The sequence below is a fragment of the Bombyx mandarina genome, chromosome 09, assembly GCF_030267445.1.
Source record: "Bombyx mandarina strain Sakado chromosome 09, ASM3026744v2".
Classification (NCBI taxonomy): Eukaryota; Metazoa; Arthropoda; class Insecta; order Lepidoptera; family Bombycidae; genus Bombyx; species Bombyx mandarina.
In genome coordinates this window covers 161,017-179,742 of record NC_143216.1, presented here as the reverse complement: position 1 = coordinate 179,742, position 18,726 = coordinate 161,017, and the positions used below count along the sequence as shown (strand labels likewise).

General features: G+C 38.5%; 1 protein-coding gene across 3 annotated transcripts in view; it reads left to right on the top strand.

The window, feature by feature from the left end:
* The first annotated feature begins 7,595 nt into the window (after positions 1–7,595).
* Positions 7,596–18,726, top strand: part of Cad96Ca (tyrosine kinase receptor Cad96Ca) — a 51,168-nt gene continuing 40,037 nt past the window's right edge. For 2 of the 3 annotated variants that reach the window (XM_089729615.1, XM_028188149.2), the window contains exon 1: positions 7,596–7,807. The gene's annotated coding sequence lies outside the window, so the exon portion shown is untranslated. Of the gene's footprint in view, positions 7,808–18,559; positions 18,699–18,726 lie in introns of those variants that run through there. The other variant, XM_028188148.2, reaches the window with a different exon arrangement.

The window sequence follows — 18,726 nt, the reverse complement described above, 5'->3', positions numbered from 1 at the left end:
TTTATCCCTCCCATATCAGCACATTTTTCGTGGCACCATTCTTCGTATGCATAGCACTGAATCCAATTCTCTGATGGGGGATTAATGAATTTTCAGATCAGTAATCACAACGCCAATCTGTCTGCTTTGCAGATAAGCCTTTGATTTTTATTCTAAGCGTTCTTTTATTCTTCTCCTTTACATTGTCATCGGTCATTTTCTCTTAATCCACAGCTTTTTTGTCAATCTTATGCTTACTGTCAGCATCTTATTCGAAGAGATTACTCTTACTCTGGGGTGATTTCAAACGTAAAATTGGTTTTGTAGTTTTACGACATTTATTAGAACATTTCTTATACGTATGTATAATATTTATGATATGTATTTATTTAAGTACGAGTATTTGTATCTATAAATATTATGTATGTTATATATACACATATATGTTTAAGTAACATCACCTTCACACTACACCTACCAAGCTTCATCTCTGCACTCCCCTAAGGTAGAGAATGCCTATGGCATTAAGTCCGCCTTTATACTTTCTAGTATTTTTATACTAGTTATAAATAAATAAATAAAATATTTGACGGGACTTTCACTGATAGGTAGCTGATGATATAAGGAGTAACTTAGGCTACTTTTTTTAGACTAGTTTCACCCCGCAGCTTCACCCGCGGTACGACAATAGCCGCGGGTAACATCGAGGGACTCAGCTATCACTAATAAAATTTAATGTTTCCGAAGCGAAGCGAGGGCGGGTCGCTAGTCTATCTTCTACATATATAAAAATGAATTGCTGTTCGTTAGTCTCGCTAAAACTCGAGAACGGGTGGACCGATTTGGCAAATTTTTCACTACGAAGCTTGTCGGGTCAGCTACTTATAAATAAATCTAATTTGCATGAACACTAAAACCATATTCCTTTGAAACGAAAATTCAGTTACCTGTTCGCTTTATCACAGAGTAGCAGGCGCGCAGTAGTTACCATAGGAGGGACTACATACCATATTTTTTGGCCACAACCGCGCACACGAGCACGACTTAATGTAATAGACTAGCTTTTTGAATGTATTAAAAAGTTTCAGAAAGGTTTTAAGTTTCAAGTGATTTTTAGTCTTTAATATGAATTAAGTATTTTTCTTACAGAGAAAAGCGCACGCTATTTTTAGTTGCCTTGAATGTTCATAGAATTGACGAGGGATGCGTTAGGTTAATTGGGAGAGGGGTTAAAATTGGCAATTTGTGCTTACTAGTTTGTTAGAATGAGATGAAGGTATTAACGGAGATATTAACCTAGGCTCACAAATAATACACAAACTATAATTAATTCTCAACAAAATTCTATATTGATTTGGTATTGAAAATCTAAATTTTAATGCATATGTTTATAAGGATAAAATAAATGATAGAGACAAAAACCGACGAAGTAAAAAAAGAAAAGCAAAGAAGCGACATAGAAGTACCTCGTTATGGCACGTCGCAATGAGTATACTGCTGGGGATGTAACGCAAGGAAGGTTGTGGGATGTGGACAAAAAGAAGAAGATTTTTTATAATAAATATAATGTCGGTCAAATACAAATACTCTGCTTTATCATATGTGTCTACAGATGTTCCCGGCTGAACAATAGCTCTCCTTTTTCCACAGAGCTCTGTGTGGCCCGGAGCCGCCTCAAGATCATCAGTTCAGACCCAGTACTCGACAATATCCAGCGACACTTCTTCGAACTGTATTTTTTAATTTTGAAGTAGTCGTGGCCTAAAGGATAAGACGTCCGGTGCATTCGTATGTAGCGATGCAACGGTGTTCGAATCCCGCAGGCAGGTACCAATTTTTCTAATGAAATACGTACTCAACAAATGTTCACGATTGACTTCCACAGTGAAGGAATAACATCGTGTAATAAAAATGAAACCCGCAAAATTATAATTTGCGTAATTACTGGTGGTAGGACCTCTTGTGAGTCCGCACGGGTAGGTACCACCGCCCCGCCTATTTCTGCCGTGAAGCAGTAATGCGTTTCGGTTTGAAGGGTGGGGCAGCCGTTGTGACTATACTCAGACCTTAGAACTATATCTCAAGGTGTGTGGCGCATTACGTTGTAGATGTCTATGGGCTCCAGTAACCACTTAACACCAGGTGGGCTGTGAGGTCGTCCACACAACTAAGCAATAAAAAAAAAAAAAAAAATTGCCTACATTTTTTATTAATTTATTGCTTAGGTCATCTACAACGTAAATGCCACCACCTACCTTGAGATATAAGTTCTTAGATCTCAGTATAGTTACAACGGCTGCCGCACCCTTCAAACCGAAACGCATTACTGCTTCATGGCAGAAATAGGCAGAGTGGTGGTACCTACCCGTGCGGACGTCCTACCACTAGTAATTTACTGGTAGTAGGCAAATCATAATCTTAATTTTGCGGATTTGATTTTGATTACAAGACGTAAGCCGTGGAAGCCAGTCGTGAATTTTTTTTCAAGCTTTCGAGTATTTTTTTATGTTTTTTTCAAGTTTTTGGATTTCAAGCACTGGCACAATCACATCGCTCGATCTCTAATCATTCTGTTATAATTAAACACACAAAATAATATTCAATATGAAGCGGAATACAACCTTCTGAACAAAATTTTAATCAGCGGTATAAGTTTTAACAGGTTTCAGTACACCGGAAGGCAATTTCGTCGAAGGTCGCAGTTCTCTTTTATCGACGTATTAATACTCGAGTTGTGTTGTGAGTTTGTGTGTACCTCACATACACACAAACACACACACATAGGTAGGATAGTTCGGATTACAATGAACTTAAGAGGCTCATTTTTCGTGAGGCGATGAGGCTTCGAGACGCGATGGATTTTGAACTCGTCTACCCGACTACGCCATCTTTGTGTGGGATCATTAAAAAAGTGAAAGCTCGCCTTGCCATTCACGTCGGGGTTACAATTATGAGCAATTTTTTTCGTCTTTTCGTCCTTTCGAAATGCGTTCATGGAAATTACTAAAGGTCCCTTCCGTTATGAAAGGCCTTGAAAACAAGAAATGAAAGGTTCAGTAAAATGTAGTGCTTAAGGTTTTTTTAATAACGAACTTACGAATATATTTTACAACAGTTTTTTACGTTAGCTATTTGGCACTCAATACGTATTCATAACAATTGATAACTAGATAGACTAATCGAGATAGTCTAAACCGGGAAAATCGAATGAAAACAATCTAATGGTATTTTTTATTCGATTTTCGCTATATCTGTTTGTCCATCTGCCCGTTTCTCACAGCGAATTTCCTGTTCCTGTTTTCTTTGACGGACTTCGGCTTGAGGTGACGACGTCCTCGGAAATAACGAAACTAATAAGCGTGAAATTAAACTCTAAAATATATTTAATTATGTCTACGCCTCCCGAACAAAGAACTATGGTATATTGTCTCGACAGTACTATTCTTGGGAAAGGCTCACGAGCATTCATAAGATCTTGTTATTGAATTTTTGGATAAAGTGAACGAAGATATCCAATCGAGCGTACGGTAACGCTTCAGTAAGTATAACTCGAATGACGAGTATATACGTCGAGTGGACGACCACGCAGACAGCTCGGTTTGCTTGTTGCCCGTCAATATTCTAATATCGGTCCGCACTCGCAGCTATCGGTGTGATCCTTCCATTTCTTAACTTGGTTATGTAAGGTATTTTAAAATTACCTACATTTCATTACACATTAATTTATCAAACCTTGTGGTGGCCTCTCTATATTACTTAGTTTTTATAGGTCCGCCTATCATACTTTACTTAGCATTGATCGTAAGGTAGGCAGCGGTTTGGCTCTACCTTGGCATTGCTGAAGTCCATGGGCGACGGTAGCCACTCACTATTAGTTGGGCCGTATGCTCGTCTGCCTACAAGGACAATAAAAAAAACTTGTGGCGCGTAATGATGCGGTGCTCTACTCAACTCATGGGCAGACTTTACACTGATTTATATTTGGTTTCGATCGATAACAGAAGCGAAACAGAAACAGGTGTGCTACGATAAAATCACATCATTTTTTAAGCGCGTGGTGGCGGTAGAAATAGACAAAATGGTAGCATCGATTTACGAGGACTGACCATAGGGATAATCAGAGCATATACCATATTTAGTAGTAGGTGCTTCCAGATTATTCGATCTAAAGATAAGGCGTTACACCACTGAAACCGTAACGCGTCGAGGCTGACACATGATGAGCGTTCACAGCACGTACTTAATGCACTACAAGCACACTGACTGACAACTATACTGACTACTGCGATGTACAAATGAGGACGAACTGATAAAGATGGCGTCGCATACCCACGCTTACTGTTTAAAAGTAGACCATTATATTTTGTAACCGTTTCGAGCCTCTCTCTATAGGAATCAACAGATATGAGGCGTAAAATATCAATTACAAATATTTTAGGCTTGAATTGACAACCAATAACAATTTCTCAAAAATTGAAGAAGCTAGTCTCTTGCCCTTGAAGATAAGATGCTCGTAAACTAATAATTTGTACTAAGCGGAATGGAAAAGATTGACTGTGGAAGGTAATCTAAATTGTACGAACGTTCAAACAAATAGCTATGGCTTGTGTATGAGGGTATGTATGTACTGAGTACGTGCGACCCCGACGAGGTTCAAGCCGAGTACACCTCATGTTGTCATTGCTCTTGCATATATTTTTCAGTAACGGGACGTGATAAGTCGTCGTGGCCTAAAGGATAAGACCGGCGCATTCATGTGTAGCGATGCACCGATGTTCGAATCTCAGGCGGGTGCCAATTTTTCTAATGAAATACGTACTCAACAAATGTTCACGATTGATTTCCACGGTGAAGGAATAACATCGTGTATAAAAATCAAACCCGCATTATTATAATTTGCGTAATTACTGGTGGTAGGACGTCTTGTGAGTCCGCACGGGTAGGTATCACCACCCCGCCTATTTCTGCCGTGAAACAGTAATGCGTTTCGGTTTAAAGAGTGAGGCAGCCATTGTAACTATACTGAGAACTTAGAACTTATATCTCAAGGTGCGCATTTACGTTGTAGATGTCTATGGGCTCCGGTAACAACTTAACACCAGGTGGGCTGTGAGCTCGTCCACACATCTCAGCAGAGAAAAAAAACGTGATACCTACTATTTATATATTTCTAAGTTTTCACCGAAGTATATTAGGAGTGGATTAGCTGTCTCATAATGGACTGAACCTTTGTCAATGAGGAATGCGACAGATCTGGCAGTTCTTGTAACTTGCAGCTCTGATCGTAAGCGATCCCCGCCGCCCAGACCACCAGTCCTTAAGTATGTTCCTTAACACCGTTTGAAGAGAGACAAGTCACAACACTGACGGAACAGTAATCCCAGTAACGACTGGGATTTAATTCCAGAGTTCATAGTACGAAGAAGAAACGTGCTATACGTATTGTAAGTAGTTTCGGGTAATGGGTGAACTCTATTACTTTGTTATTTTTTTGTCTTATTAGATGAAGCGATCAGCACACAAATACCGCCGCTCTACCTTACCACTCTACCTTAAAATACGACCTCATATACTCATTTAGACAGTAGCATCACCGAGCACCGAGAGTCCACGGTAACAGCACGCTGCTGCGTCTGGAGACTGCAGTAACCGCCCAGTATCATGAGGTGTGAAGTACACGACAAATACGATGTAACAGTACCTCACACATAGACTCCACTAAAAGTGTAAGCACAGTTAACTAATGTTATTTTCATTCAGTTTTTATGTCTAATAATTTATTGGCACGTCTCAAACGAATACTTCGAAGCCAGAGAAGTATTAAGGCAATATTTAGTATTTATTTATGATACAACAACGGCAGGCAGCGGCTTGGCTCTGCCCCTGGCATTGCTGAAGTCCATGGGTGATGGTAACCACTCACCATCAGGTGGGCCGTATGCTCGTCTGCCTACAAGGGCAATAAAAAAAAAAGTGTGTGTGTGCAAGTCACACACGGTAGAAGTGAAACTTATAAAATAACAAACTAAATAGAAATAAAAGTATCTCAGGGCACTCCGAGAGCCACGACAGCGTGCACGGACGTCACAAACACACTGAACTAGTCGGGGACGCGAGACCGTGTGGAGCGCTTCGTGATTTGTCGGCGCCGCTCGGAGCCGCTTCGGCAAGCCAATCGCGGCACACTTATTTTTTCGTTTTGTTTCATTTCGTTTCGTCGAGTTTGGAATCACAACGATTCTAAAAATGTTTCCCTTCAAAAACAAACTTCTGAAATGCAGACGCCAACAGCCTCTTCTGTTTTCCAATACGTGTAGTGTCGTAAATTAACTAGAATCCCGATAAGTTGCGTTGCATGGCATATTTCATAGCGCGGTTCTTCTCGGCGAGCTATTTAATTATGTTATTGTGGTTTGTTTTTATTAAGTTGGTTACACAACGAACAGAATTCGGAGGACACGCTATTCGGTTCTGTCCCGATAGAGATCGACTCGACGTCTTTTTAATTTCTATCGTATTTTTTTACTAATTAATTTTGTGCAACTGTAGCATTCTTTAGGTCAACGGAGACCAAAATTATATTATAATACCTTAAAGAGAGTTAGCTATCGGAACATCAAAGTGTTGAGGTGTTCGTATGAAAACGATGCTAATTACAGAACCAAACCTCCTCTGACCCTACCCTTACCAGTAACTAAGCAACGAGCCACCGATTCAGTGGCATCCAACTGGTCTCACACACAACGGTTGCAGCTTCGACACCCAGTATGCACTATGTGAAGTTCAGAAAAGTTAACTTGCGTCAGCTGAAGAATGCTCAAAGATGACGACGTGCCAACAGGTGTTTACTGTATTTTATTTTATTAAATCAAATCAGCTGGCGGTCCGTCCTCAGTTCAATGAATAATGAGGCCAGCAGACATCAAAAGTGAATGCCGTCTCAAGAAAATATTTCGATATCTTAAATGTATTCTTAAGAAGCGATTTCACTCTTTAAACATTACTTGATATTGAATTTTGAATGATTTGGTAGTTACATGCATCGATTGTATTTCATTAGGTACCAATATCATAAAGATACTTGTTGAATCCCAAGAAACAGCTTTCCAGTGTTTAACAAAAACTTGTTGACGGATGTGTGGACATGCGCTACTCGCACGACACAGACTATCAAGATGTGCTTAGAGTGAACAGGGCACTGCACTTGCGTACGGCTAAGGAGACTCAGCTTCAGCAGAGCTTCTCGCGTGATCATCACGTAGTCTCTCAGGGAGGGATTATGTGAGTAAACCATGTGAACATACTATCGTTTAGGGGTGACAGGGGGGCGATAGCAGTGACACGTAGAAGATTAAGGTAAAGATCTGCTGCTTCTGATGAATGCAAGACGAACATGAATTTTCAGGAATTAGTAGAATCTAAATTATAACGTTAGTTCAGACGTTGTACCAAACTACAAATCTTATATCATTCGACCAGTAAATGCCCAATCGCTGACTCATAGTCGTACCAGTCTACACATTTAAACTCTATGCGCCATAACAGAACGAATCAGTGAAACCTCAATCTCTGGCTCGTGGTGACTAGTGGGGGAAATCAGGTTTCGTCGCGGGCGCAGTCAGTGCGACGCTAGCTCCCCGCGCAGTCATGGCTCAATTTCTAAATGAATTTTAGTGAAAGTGTGCGATACAACCTTCACATTCGGAAACAGATTCGTGTTATGATCGTTTACTGTGTGAATGTATTTGTGAATGATTTTGTTTTGCGGATGCAGTGAATAAGCCGCCATCTGCAAACGGATCTAGGCGACCACAGCACCGAGCGACAGGTAGGCGACCAAACTGAATCATTGTAGAGGCGGTGTGTTAATACGCGAGTGCTCGTCACTCGACACGAGTACGGTGCGCCGGATGCCCTCGAGCTGCTACTGTATACCCGAGGTCTCCGTAGAAGTACTACCCTGACCCAGCTGCTAATCCAACCCTCACATTAGAAGGCATTAGACCAGTCGTACAGCTGTATCCCAATCTGACTTGCCAGGCTTATAACGGCAAGTCGACCCCCTATCCGGATGAACACTAGAGTTGGATGAAGTAGAATACTTAAATACGAATATTTTTTAAAAGTAAACAGAAATGTTACTTTTAGTGGGTCGATAAACGTATCACTTCAAGCGCGACCTGCTCACATGTTCGATATCCGTGTCCTCCGAGTACCCCGTCACGTCACAAACACATCACTACTTTGCAACCACGCGTTATTTCTAATGACCAAACTCAAATGTATCAATGCAGTGTATGCAAAGCAATGTATCAAGCTGCTGAGACTTAAGCGTGTCGGAAGGAATTTTTTCTTTAATGAAATGTATATAATATGACACCACATGTATGTGTGTATAATACTGTATACAGACAAAACGGAATACATGCGGGAGCTATTATTAGCAGTTGAAAATTTCCCTTAACCTGGAAACTTCCTGTAACTTCAAAATTAAGTAAAGCATCAGCAGACGAAGTTTTAGGAGCGATTTTGAATCAGCCCAGAGCTACCTTAAGCGCTTCATCTAAAATATTATTAAACAAGTCTACACTTTTAACATCATAAATGCAACCATCGTCCGTATCATTCATAATTTTAATGTATTGATCATAAAACGCGAACCTGTGAACAGTCTTCTTATTTTGAACATGTTGACGAGTCGATCATCAAGTAACGATGTCCGTTGTGCACAGTCAAGGGACCTACAATCAGTTCATTCCGTCAAGCTTTACTCGGAAAATAATGTTTAACTAAGTAGGGGTGTATTGTGAGATGCGATACAAACATTCTACGTGTCACTGACAGGACATCTGAGTCCTGATCGTTGACGTTGTCATCACGTACACATATTACAGAAATCGTCGTATTCGTCGATTTTTTATATTCACTTAATATCCAGTGAATTATGATGCAGATTGTAGAATCTGTTGTCCGTATATAATATTGAGGTACCTCTTTGCATGTCATTTCAAATAATATACTTTAATGATGTAGATTTCATGTAATCAATTATCAGAAACTAAGGCCATGGGTGACAGATATAAGAGAATGCTTTATAGCTCATAGCGTGAGGCCTTTAGAAGTTCTTTGTGAGCTAATGCTGACTTATTGTCATTACCGATGACCTCACCTTCAAGTCAACGGTATATCGAAAATGTATTGACAAATTTCAATAATCCTTCTTAGTAAGGCTTGTAAATAAATTGAGTAAATCAGTAATTTACCGAAAACCGTAATTCCTAAATCTTCTGTTGAAGGTCCTTGTCAAAAATATTGAAAAGATTTTCTTAAAGCATAAATGCTGATTAATTTTATAAATTTCTGCTTTCTATTTCCCAAAAAACAGCAGTTATTAAGAGAATGGAAGTGATATGTATTCAAATAAAAGTTACCTTATTTGAAATGATACGATGTCTTATCCATTAGATCCTAGATGTAATTAATGATTTATTTAAATTTTAATAAACAAATTAAAATTAATTTGATTGATAAAGGCACATTGGGATGTCACCGCCAGTCTCGTGATGAACTGCTCAGTCTGCGCAATTATCGCCCCTTTCATTTTTAGTATCAATATACATATAATTATTTGGCTTCGTTTGCTCGTTTTCCTGTATAACTTGCGACCCACGTATCTGTTATGTGATCATATGTGTCGAGTGTGCGTGAGGTGCGGGTGTCGTGCGAATAATTGCTGAGAAGACACACCGCGATCTCGGGGGGACTTTTTGATCGATAGTGAATGGTAAAAAATTGTGAGCGAAATAAATACCGATCTTCCATTCCAAATAAATGGAAATTTTCTTATTATTAGATTGTTCTAAAAGCTTGTGCCTAAATAGGAAGTGTCAGAACGCTACTCTGAAAAAGTAGTGCGACACGATAACCCCCGCATCGTAGATGCCGCTAATGACATATTCGATCTAGATGACAGGACAACGCAAAGCTGCACGAAACATCTCTTGTCGGATCCCCCGGATCCAGTCTTGCTTCTATCTAGGCTTTTTAGTCACTATCCTCGGAGAACGAGCGAACTAACTCATAGACACAACCAACTGAGATTCTCGCCAGATCTTCTCAGTGAGCCGCAATTGCAATCCGGTGCTAAATTCTGTGAAGCACTGTCCTTGTTAGGGTTGGTGTTAGCAAATCCTCTCAGGCTGAATCTGTGAGCTCATCTTCCCACCAGCGCATAGCTGAAATAGCCCTCTGGGCTAACAGCGAATAGGCAGGGGAAAAAGCATTCTTTAACTGTTAAGTCTATAGACTATCGTTTATTACTTTTGATTTTTGTCTGTTTGATGTTATAAAAGAAATATAAAAAAGTTTAGTCATTGAAAACTTGAACACTTTGCAAAAGCCACTACAAGTATATATATATATACCACTACTACAAGTCCGAAATTTAAAGGGCGTTTTCTAAGAATCAACAACGGACATTAAGGCTATACTCGTTCGAACATAACTATGCCCGCGCCGCGGCTGCGCTCGGAGCATTTGATGTAGAAGCAACGATCGTTTTGATGAATGAGACGCCCGCTCCGATCGCGGGAGTTGATTTGGCGATGCTACCCTTCGAGTCCTTAGGTCATTTAGTTTTAAATAAACTCGCCTTTACATATTGACGACTGCTTTTAACGAATTTCGTATTGTCGTGAAAATTGAAAGTTGTTGATTGTGGCACGTTTTGCGAGCAGGATATCCAGGAACTGCTTAATATCAAGTGAGCCGTAAAAACAGGAGTGACAGAAAATGTACTGAACGAACCAGACGAACTAATGTTCATTTCCAAACACACTTTCTATATAATATGTTTTCCACATAGTAATATATAGATAATATGATTAATACAAATATTTCATTAACAAACTAATTTACTTAAACAAGCATTTATTTATATTTTCTATTTAATAGTTCTATTAAAGATAATATTGTGATAATTAGAGTATTGAGCGGTGTTGTTATGATACGATGAAATTTCCTTGAAAGTTAACGAAAGCCTTCACCGAGTCTGATTTCATTATCGACTCGGGCGAAGTTTGCATCACAACTAGTTGCGGATCTTTCTTGGAAAGCTAGTTACCAACATCAAGTAGTTTTTTCGTTAATACGTCTTTTTTTAAATGATGGCAGACGAGGTTCTGCCCAGAGCCAGCTTTGCTGTCGTTGCTCGGGGACTTTCATTGCACTAAAGGCAGAAGCCAAGTTGTGTCTACCACTAGGGATATCTAAAATCTCGTTTGAAGAGAAATATGTCCAATTAATACTCAATTTTACAAATGTCAAGTCCATCATTTAACGACGAAAGTTACAACAACGACTTATACAGGCCAAAAACTCTTATAAATCAAATCAACACGTTCTGGAGAATATTACTCAAGTTGAAACGGCAAAAATATTTTCTGTTCATAAGATCAATTTGAAAGCTCCGTGAATAAGTATTGACGTTAGGAAAAGCTTTTGATGTACTCAAACAGTTCTCGCTAAATGTAACTGTTAATATTGAATAAACAATGATATCAAATTCATTCTAGCTACTCTCGATTTTACGTCTGTGTAAGGAAATTCAAAATTATTATTTTAGAAATTCCGTATCAGAGCTCTCGTTCTCTTGAAGCGAACCATCAGTAGTATAGTAGTACAGTAGTAGTATTGAGGACACCATCCGTACACTGCTAACAGTCAGCCCAGTTATGAAGCGATCGTGATGTTTGTACTTCATTTTCACTCGTTGGTTCTTCAATAAAACATAATCGTGTACATACGAGTATATTTATGTACTTCTGATGAGTGTGTGATTAATTACAAGCCGCCGACGACGCGACGACGCGACGACGCCGACGCACATAACGCATTTTTAATTCTGAACTAGCTGACTGACAGATATCTCTACACATAAATACAAATTTTAATAAACGGGTACAATGTTTAATTGAATAAAATAATAGGCGGTATCAAATTAATATATAACTACCCCCTCGACTCAGGCTCCGAGGGGTGCGCTCACCATCCACAATTGTATTTTTATCACAAAATATTTTCCTTGTATTTGTTACGTCCTCGTCCTGGATTTGTGTCTGGTTTTGAGTTCAAAGACAACCTTTGTTGCGTTTCCAAATAAACTGAGATTCCCTCAGACAAGTTTCATTGATAAAGCTTTCACACAATGTACCTACATGTGCTCCACATACAAGTTTTAAAGAAATATGGTACCTAGTGTATTTTCTTATTCATAAATATGCTTCACTAATTATTTCAGTTGTAATATTCTCATCTTTGTCATAAAAAGAACTCCCTCCTGAGTGCCCCCTGACATATTCTTAATAGTCTATGGATATCAAGTTGTAAATGATGTCCCAGAACAGATAGCTCAGCGGCAGAAGTATACGGCAGCGCTATACAAGCAGTACCAGCTTGAGCTGTCTCATGATAAATTTATGGGCCTCGCACCAATAATAATAATAGAAAGCATTCTACTCTAAGGTAATTAAAATAAAGTAGTCAGGTCATATTAATAGAGTCAGTCAACAAATGGAGAGCTAGCCTAAACTGACTCTATCGCTGGAGCATAGAGATTAGGATTCCTTGAAAGTTATAATACAAACACATCTAGTAAGTAGTGAAGGTAACGGATATCTTGTTTGATCTCACGCAGTAAGTGTGTTTGTGGAATGTGTGGTTTTTGGACAACAACCGAACCTTGACACGATTACAAATATTACGTAATTGTATTTTCTGAAGATTCCGCAAATCTCACAAAACCAAACTTAAAGATAAATCTCGTATTAATTTTAAAACAAGGTTTTGTATCTTCGGTTCGCTTCATGTTTTCGATTCGAAGCACCAAATCGTTCCCCGTCTGGAGGTTTTTCAAGCAGGTGTTAGATTTTTAGTTCTGATGCCTCGTGATGCGATGAGTGTTGCGATCTTGCAACTATTTGACTGTTTGGCGAGATGTCATAGCTTGGCGTTTCACGAGGTACCTAAAATTCATAGGTATTTCTAAATGTGTGAAACCAACCGACATCACAATTTGCTGGTCGCCACTTACCTTGAGCCCTTAGCTCTTTTTTATTGCCCTAGTAGGCAAACGAGCATACGGCCCACCTGATGGTGAGTGGTTACCGTCGCTCATAGACTTCAACAATGCCAGGAGCAGAACCAAGCTGCTGCTTATCGTTAAGTACTCTCCACAAGTCTCGTTTGGAGAAGGACATGTCCTAGCGCTCGGGAAGCACTGTAGAGGAGAGCTCATTCCAAAGCCGGATGGTACGTAGCATAAAAGATCTCTGGAAACGCACTGTGGATGAATGCAGTGTCTCCGGGTAGTATGGATATGGATTTATTTTGGTACAACGGCTATCTACTCTTCAAGCCGGAACGCACCGCTATTTGGTCCGCGATCCGCGCAGGTCACAATTCGTTCTATTTTCATTTAAATCATGTACAAATATATCAGCGCCGGATAATATTTTTTCAGTGTGGTATTTTCTGAGGCTTAACATGTTCTGTTCATTAAAAATTACTTTCAACACAGTATTCTGTACGAAATATAAGCTCAACCGTAAACAAAGCTCATATGATACTGCCTACCCACAGTCCAATACTAGGTTGCTTGATATTTTTGATTAAAGTCAAACTGTTCGTTCTAGCACACTAAGCTTCTTTTTACAAGCTGACTAGACCTCTGAAAAGTTTTTTCGTTATCCTCACTTTCGTTTCTGTGTAGAATTGGATCCCGTAAGTTCCGTAGGTATATTATTTGAAACAAATACGCGAATTCTTTAATATGTTACGAACTTTGACTAACTCTGTTGAAAATTTGGCGAATCGAGTTAAAAGTTTTTTTTTGTTCTTGTTTTATGAACCTAAGTAGGTGCTTTTGTACATAATAGACAACTGAAACGGCTCATCTGGTGTTAAGGGCTAATATTTATAACCAATTTCTAAGATACCGCAATAGAGATAGAGCACCAATTAGGTCAAATAAATAAATAACAAAAATTCTATAGAATTGATTAGCTTCTATATATACGGAGATGAAATGGCTAAGCATCGGCGGGGCTGCGATATAGTTACAGCTGTTTTTTCTTCTGCTTTGACAGTTGCCTCCAAGCACGCTCGACAGCCATAACACAACCTACACCTGGTCGCGTGGATCAGTAGTTCGTGTGTATCAAATGTTTTGTAAGCGTCTTCAGAATATCAAACAGAACAATACTTGTTATGCAAGAGGCAGCCAACATTCCGAAGGCTGCTCGCAACATGCGGGTTTTCACCCGGATCTCGCTCGCTACACGGATTTCGTTGAGTAACTTATGCAATGACTTTTGCAAAATTATTTTAACTAACATAAATGGATACGTGGTACCTACTACTAGTCTTATTATAGACATAAACTATTTAGAAATTCTAAACCCAGCTCAATGAATCAACTAAAACCGTATTATGTACTTGAAGAAATCTTTATTCTTTTTATTATGTTGCTGATATAGTGACTGAAATCTTGATGTTCAATATAATTCCTTTATAATACTGAGAGCTTGCCGAGACCTATTAAAGACTAACCCATTAAAGACTCGCTCTTAACATCGGTGTGGAGGAAGGACCGATGTCAGAGCGCGCCATGAGACCTCTGTGGTGAATCATACTCCTCTGGTATCCCGTCAGACACATCTGACTGGAAAGGCAAGTGTGCACGAACAATTCATGGATTGCATACTCCCACTATCCGATAATTGTGCGATCTCTAAATAAAACTTTTACAATTAATCTAGTTTACTAGCACATCAAGTTTACCAAACCAGTCACGAACTCACGAATCACGAAACTCTGTAATCTGATAAAGAATATTTATTATTGTTGTAAATAGTCGACAAATGATTGGCTTAGAATTCCATCTGAGTGTTTTAAGCCCCAAGGATATCTGTCAATATATTATTTTGTAAGCAAACGCAATAAGGCTTTCTATCGCTAAATGTGTTTCCTTGTGGGCAGCTAAAACAAGATGTCTTGACAAAGGTAATTGGGCTTTTGTTCCTTTCTCGGACAATAAATACCTTTACTTTTAAACAAGTTCTTTTCGCGGTAGGCAGCGGCTTGGCTCTGCCCCTTGCATTGCTGAAGTCCATGGGCGACGGTAACCACTCACCATCAGGTGGGCCGTATGCTCGTCTGCCTACAAGGGCAATAAAAAAAAAAGCAAGTCTCTTCTAAGTACGCAGTCGCCGTCGCCCTTGGACATCAGCAATCCCAGGGGCCGTGCCAAGCTGCGGTCTACTACTGAGGACTCTTCTCAAACCACGTTTGAATCAAGAAACACAATGGAGGGGAGTTCATTCCAAAACCGGATGATACCGGGTAAATACATCTCTGAAAACACTATGGGGATAAACGCAGCGGTTCCAGATAGTACGGAGGAACTCTGGAAATGGATAAAAAGACAAGATGGGAAACAAACAACTCCTCAGAGCAATCTCCATTGAACGGGCAGTTGCATTATTTACATATCACCTAAGTCTACCGCTTATGAAAACACACAGAATCTTCCTTGTATTAGGATATAAATTCTTTAATACATAACCAAAATATCCTCTAACCAATTACTTACGAACAATATGATGATGCGTTACCTCTAATTACTTGTTTCAAGATTACTCGGTGGCGCTTAGACCAATACAATTAGGAAGCGAGGCGATGACATCGTTATTAAGTATTACGAAATTTCTCGGCATTAAAGTTAAATGACCTTGAACAGAAGTGGTAGTAATTATCATTTGGTTTAGTTATTAGGGGAGTTCAACAACTCATGACATTGTTGTTTTAAAATAGTTCAAAATAAATTGTTATTACGACGAGTATGTGTATTTGAAACATGAAGTAAAAGTTAGAAGTTAGTAGCGGTTAGTAGTTCAAAAGGCATACCTACTTGATCAAAAAGACTAACTATCTCAGGGAAAATATTCATTTACAAATAATTAGATTTAAACGACCGATTTGTAAATTAGATATGTACATCTATATCTATACTAATATTATAAAGAGGAAAGATTTGTTTGTTTGTTTGTTTGTTTCGAATAGGCTCCGAAACTACTGGACCGATTTGAAAAATTATTTTTCCATTAGAAGCCGACATTGTCCCTGATGAACATAGGCTACTTTTTTTTATTATTTTTTTTATTTTATTTTTTTGGTTTCATGTGTGTTTTAATGTTTCCGAAGCGAAGCGAGGGCGGGTCATTAGTAATCTATATATTAATACGTGAAGCAAAAACTTTGTATCCCTTTTTAGGAAAATTGCGCGGACGGAGTAGTATGAAATTTTCCACACTTATAGAGAATATAGAGAAGAAGTGCACAATGCTAATTTTTTTTTTAAATAATGCGTAAAAGATACATTAAATCAATAAAGAAAACGTTACACACACTACATACCATGTATTTGACGCACACATGCATACTATTTATTGTCAAACTTTTGTTCTTGACGTCTGTGGTCAAATTGAGAATAGATTAAATATTGTTTGTCTTTGTTAATATTTTTTATAGTGTAGTCTTGGCGAAATTTGTGATTACTCGTATAGAAGTATAAAATACAATCATAATAGTGTACAAACTTACAATTCCAATTAATTATAATCGAATTTCGACTACTGCGGGACCTCTAGTAATATATAAAAATGCTACATGACATATTGACGTTTGTCCGTGTACAGTGTTCGTTTGTCCAAATCTAGATATTCACACGCACATATGTATATATATATACATACTAATAGGATAGAAAGAGATAGCGAAAAAGTGGAAAAAAGGGCGTTTTAATGTTTCTTGAAGTCTTCTGCCAGTCAACTCCTATCGCAAGCCATGTTAGGTAGATAGAAATGCCATCGTTTTTAGTTACATTAAAACGTACAATGTTTCAACTACTTTCAAATAACATGAAAGAACTCTAAGGCGTGAGTGGTCTGTGGGCCCCGTGGTCACTGACTCCGTAACGGTAGCATACTGATGGGCTCGGAACCACTAGACCGTGTTGGTGCCTGCTGCATACAACTACTCGTATTTATCGTTTCAGTTTTGTTTTCACAGTAGATCGACAATTACACGTCATCGTTCATTCTAAGAGAAACACTAGTGTTATAGGAAACAACAAAAAAGCAATTTATAAAAGTTACAAACAATTCACGTCAATTATAATTAGAAAAAAATTCATGACCTACGATCCTTCCTAGACAATCCAGGAGAATATCAAGATATTCTTGATGTAGGTTTATATTTTATGATAACTATAAAATAATTCGAAAAAATATATCACGTATCATAAATTATTTCACTCTGTGAGAAAGTACATAAAATGTACGTCAGTACAATGATAGCGACGTAACAACCAGTCTTCAATGTCTCATCTATTAGAAGACAGACTACACGGCTCCATTAAATTCAACGGAAGGAATCCCGGTCCGGAACTTAACAATACTAAATGTATACTCTTTTTTTCTTTTTTTTTTTTTTTTTTTTATTGCTTAGATGAGTGGACGAGCTCACAGCCCACCTGGTGTTAAGTGGTTACTGGAGCCCATAGACATCTACAACGTAAATGCGCCACCCACCTTGAGATATAAGTTCTAAGGTCTCAATTATAGTTACAACGGCTGCCCCACCCTTCAAACCGAAACGCATTACTGCTTCACGGCAGAAATAGGCAGGGTGGTGGTACCTACCCGTGCGGACTCACAAGAGGTCCTACCACCAGTAATAAAATACGTAAATCTTATAACAATAGTGTCAATCTTATAATTACAGTTTAAATACATAATATTCATTCGCCTTGTGTGCGTCTTTACAAATTGAAAGTTCTTAGCGCTGGTTTTGACGTGAACGATTCTATATAGGTAGGCGGCCGGTGTCGTCTAGTAAGTAGTATATACCATTGATGTACTTACTCGTAGTACAATATTCGAAACAAAGGTTTGTCAACGAGAGACGTCTTTGAAATATTAACTTCGTAACGAAAGTAAAAACTCACGCAGCAGTCTCATTTTGATGAAATTGAATTGAACAAATGACTCTATTAGCTTTATCTGAACTAAAATTCACAAGGTTATTAAAATAAGTAACGATGCTTTTAAACTTGTCTACAAGCCGCCGCTAAAACATATTAATTAGTTCTGGACTAAATTTAACCTAGATTAGTGACAGTTTCCAATGCTCAGTAGGTAAAGAGATAAGAATAATTTCTCTGAGCTTTCAGTATGATAATCAAGCTTTTAGCTTCGCAAACATTAATACTGTGTATTAAATGTTTACGTAATTAAAGTTGACCGCAACAAAATATTCGAACCAAGGACACAAATAATCAAAGACACAAGAACATCCGTAAGTAACTAACACTTGTTATTGATCTAACAGTCTTCTGTTCTCCGACGCTTATGCTAATTCGAACACCCAATATAAATATCAATTAATAAGAAACATTATTTTCTGAGTATTAAAGTTCCAACTCGGTTGCTCAATGTTATTTGGAGTGGGAGAATAGAGACATCGGTTGGATGCGTGCGCGCAGTCGCTGCGGAGGCTTCGAAGGATATGTCAGTGGTTTCATTGTAAATTAAAGTGCTATAAATATCAGTGAAGTGATGTGTTGTAGTGTGATGGACGGTAATTGGATTGTAAAATAAAAGGTACAGTGAAACAATACCTTTAATTATT